General features: G+C 39.2%; 1 protein-coding gene across 2 annotated transcripts in view; it reads right to left on the reverse strand.

Moving 5' to 3' along the window:
• The window catches only part of lrrc4bb (leucine rich repeat containing 4Bb), an 8,688-nt gene extending 7,459 nt beyond the window's left edge, over positions 1–1,229 (reverse strand). The window contains exon 1 of one of the 2 annotated variants that reach the window (XM_017034732.2): positions 624–1,229. The gene's annotated coding sequence lies outside the window, so the exon portion shown is untranslated. Of the gene's footprint in view, positions 1–599 lie in introns of both variants that reach the window. The other variant, XM_008314627.3, reaches the window with a different exon arrangement.
• Positions 1,230–4,518: the final 3,289 nt, after the last annotated feature.

Genomic DNA, 4,518 nt, shown 5'->3' on the forward strand with positions numbered 1-4,518 from the left:
TCAAATGGAAACAAACGCATCGAGATATCGATATCGTCGATATTTCCAATAATAACACATAGAAATGATCGAGACAAAGGCTTCACGAAGTCAGTGTCTCCCACACAGTCACATCGTCGAGATGTGCTGTCCCTACATCATACAACCCACAGGCGTCATATCTCCTTAAATTCAGCAGAATGGCCTTATTCATCTGTGCAGCTGCGCTCGCTGCGAACGAAGCACCTTCTCGGGAACGCAATTGAAATTCTGAATAGGCCCTAATTCCGCACATGCTGCATTACAAAATGGCTTGCATCCACCCACCCCCACACGGTAACCACAGCACGACTGCATCTCCAAAAAAAAAAAAGAAAAAAAAAAAAAAAAAAAAGACGACCTTTTATATCCCTCCACATATTTAGCCATTTACCAATCATGAAGTAAAAACATGTTCCGCAGATTCGGGGGTTTTTTTCGGGTTTTTTTTTTTTTTTTTTTGGCACGACGACAACATTTCCACAGATATGAATTCATTTTGATCGGACATCATGACCGTTTAGTGATGCACACGAACGCTGACTAAAACACAATCATTTCCTCGTTTTTCGTTATCTTACCTGCATGTGATCCAAGACAAGTACCTTAATTTTTTCGTCGTTGTCCTCTCCTCTAGCCCTTTATCCCTGACCGCCAGTTTACCAGCCTCTCTCTCTCTCTCTCTCTCACTCTCTCTCTCTCTCTCTCTCCCTCTCTCACCTCTCTACCCCTCCTTCTCCCCTCCTTCTATCACCCCTTTTTCTATCTTCTAAATTGATCTGCTTGTTTCCACGGCTCTAAGCTGCTTCTGCATCCGCAGCGCCCTTAAAGCTGCGCGGGGGCAACGGCGGCTGCAAGTTAAAAAGGAACACAATCCACCCACGTATACAGACGCGCGGATGTTGCAGAAAGAGAAACCCGAAAAGAAAGGAAAGAAAAAAGAAAAAAGGAAAAAAAAAAGAAAAAAAAGAAAAAGCAACAGCGTTTTAAGATTCAAGGTCGCAGGAAATGACAGCGATCACAATGAGGTCTGGCTCTGGGATGCGCGCCTCCGTATCTCAGCAGCATCAGTGGCGCTGAGGAAACACGGGCGGCGGAGTCGACGGCGCCTGCTGGGCAGAGCGATTTGCGTCCTGCATAACCGACTCTACGCACAGTCCGTATGTCTGTGCCGGAATCGAACCGAGGAAGCATTTGTTGAGAGAAAGGAGTTCTGGTTTTAAAAAATGAAAATAAATTAAAGACGACTGTGGTTTCAATCTGTCTTCGATATTTATATTTATATATATATATATAATTAATTACATATATATATATATATATATATATATATGTAATTGTATTACAAAGCCTATAGAGACGTGTTCATGAAGAACATTTTTTTAACATGACTCAGCACCCCTTCATAAGCAGCGCAACATAGTAACCCAGGAACCACGCAGGAACATATAAATATATTTCTTACTATATATGTATATATATATATATATATATTTTTACAACTCTCTTGCAAGTTTTCTTACTTTGCAAACACTCCTCAGTTCTCTCACACATTCTTTGACATAGAACGTTGTCGAGCGTGCTTCCTCTCAGAAATATATGATACAAATATATAAAATATAGTTGGCTAACACTACGTTTTTCCTCGTGCTTTAGAATAGGCCGAAACGTTCATACCTTTTGTACCCAATCTCATGGAACGTAACACAGTGTCTTAATTCATAAAATGTAAAAATTAAGTGTGTCGTAATTAATTGTGGTCCCGCATTGGTGGACACATTTCGTTGTGTGTTTATGGGCTTGTATATGTGCAACGGCGATAAATACGTTTTTTCACGTTCCATTTCTTATTTAAATATTATATATATCTATATATCTTTTTGAATGTTGACACAATTATTCTGCAGTTGCAAAGGCTGACCACTGTATGGCAGTGTTGGGTGATTCTCAGGCGTCCACTGTAGAGGCTTATATGCAACACTGCCATCAAAACCTATTCTTTATCATAGAAAATGACATTTTCATAGCTGTCCACTGTAGTGTTTGTCATGCATGAAAGGGTTAATGCCTGCATATTCTTACTTTTAAAAACAAATACTGTATATAACATCTTTTTATTCCGTAATTTGCAGGTATAATCCAGGGTTGTCAATAATTCTTTCTCTTTTTTTTCAATCACATTAATAAAAAAAAAATCTGTGGATTCATTTGGATCTAATCCAAATAAAAATCGAGATTTATTAACATTCCCAAATATGAGAAACTGTCTCCGTCTTCCATCAGTGGTCTAAATCTGGCATAGGCAAACTAAGGCCTGGGGGTCAGATGAGCTTTTTAATCTGGCCCGTTCCAAACCTTTCCAAATATATATATTTATATATTTATTTACGTTACCATTATACTTCTGCCTTTTCCCTGCAGTACCCACGTTTCTCCAATAAAATGACAGAAGCATTTTAGCATTTTAGCCTTTATGCATGACTTTTACATGTCATTTATCTTAGTTCACACCAACGCTCCATCTATCTGCTCCAGACCCGGCCCCCCCATGTTAAATTTTAGAACCAATTGTGTCCCGCCAGTCAAAAAGTTTGCCGACGCCTGGCCTAAATCATATTCAACTGTAATCCATTTTTAAAGCTTCAAGTTAACGTAGTAATTGTAGATGCTGTAGTACTGGTGAAAGTTCGACTAATCGGTGACTGTTTTGGTAGATACAGCTTCAACACCCAACTATAATGTTATGGTGTCTCAACTGCTCTGTGGCCCACACTAAAAAACAAAAGGTAAAAAAAACGAGACTTTTTTCATCTCTGTATGTAATGCTGCTGCTACACTGTAATTTTTCCCCCTGGGATCAATAAAGTACATCTATCTATCATCTATCTATTAGCTTTTTGTCCACTTAACGTTTTCTGATAAATTTTCGATATCGACCGATATCGATACGTGCACCCATTTTCCCCCAAAATGTCACATCTAGGGATGTCCGATAATATCGACCGACCAATGTTATCGGCCTGATTCAAGCATTATTATGTAATATCTGTTAGCGTCGTTAGTCGGTTCTGTAGTATAGCGGTTAGCATGTCTGCCTTGGAAACAGAGAATAGAGAGTCCTTGGTTCGGTTCCCAGAAGAATGCTTGGCGCTTGCTAGGGGCAACCTGTTGGCAGCATATCTGCTGCTTCCCAAATATGGGATCAATATAATACATGTGAATACATACATACATAAGTGAAAGAACTCAGTTGTTCATAATTGTCTGCGATGTTTTTTTTTAATCGTAAATTTTTTAAAACTATTATAATAAATATCTAGACATTTCAGGCAACCCTATTTAAATTTCAGGTGATATATATATATATATATATATATATACATATATATATATACATATATGTATGTGTATATGTACATATGTATATATATATGTATATATATACATATATATCTATGTATATGTATATATATATTTATATATGTGTATATGTATATATATACATATACATATACATATAAACAGAATATAACCAGGAGTGTGATGCCTGGTCAATGGAAAAGAGTGTTCTGGTACTGATATGTAGCACTGCACCGACTAAAATATTACTGCATTAAATTGAAACCAGTGATGAAATATGTAACCAACACAAAGTCGGGATCACGTCTTTGGTGCATATCAGTATCCGAACTGATGGATTTTGGAGATAGCTACGGTTTTGCCTTTCCTTATAACCGCAAACTGTGGCTAATATGTATATGGTGTGGCTTCTTTGTTTCATTTAAAATCCCTTCATCAAATTGCTAATTGTTAAATCACGGCACAATCATCAGGAGTCGTTCCCTCTACTATCTTCCAACTGCATCCAGGAAAGCGTACTAGCAAAGAAACTCAGATATGCATCAGAGACCGTCCCCGAAAATCTTTTCCTTGTCCTTCTCTACCCTTCCAAACGCTCGTCCCTCTCTAACTTCCCCCATGCGTCTGCGGTGACCATGTTCATAGCCGCTAGCTTTAGCCAAACGATACACAGCAATGAGATCTCCCTGTCTCTCGCTACGTCCCTCTCTCTCTCTCTCTCTCTCTCTCTCTCTCTCCCTCTTAAATTTCCAAGCACACAGTGGTGCAGAGGATATTCCTTCTTTCCCGCCTCCTCCCTTTGCTCTCACTCATGCTAATATATCTCTCTGGTTCGACACCGACTGAGTCTCTGTAACCAAAAAACCCCTTCTCGAGGCTCCCTATCCTGAATGAGTGCATGATGCTATCATTTCCTCTCTCTCTCTCTCTTTTCTTCGTGTCCTCGGCGTGTCATTGCAACACTAACTCTCATATTCCCTTAAATGCATGTGTGTGTGTGTATACCAGCACCTTTTAAGCATATGTGTTGTTTGTATGAGCTGCGAGTGAAGGGGGAGGGAGACAAAGGACATGCTTTGCGCTCAATAAATGGACACTCATCGCCGTATTGCTTGTGTCATCACAGTGCAGAGGGAAAGA

The sequence above is a fragment of the Cynoglossus semilaevis genome, chromosome 8 (genome assembly GCF_000523025.1).
Source record: "Cynoglossus semilaevis isolate Cse_v1.0 chromosome 8, Cse_v1.0, whole genome shotgun sequence".
In the NCBI taxonomy this organism is placed as follows: domain Eukaryota; kingdom Metazoa; phylum Chordata; class Actinopteri; order Pleuronectiformes; family Cynoglossidae; genus Cynoglossus; species Cynoglossus semilaevis.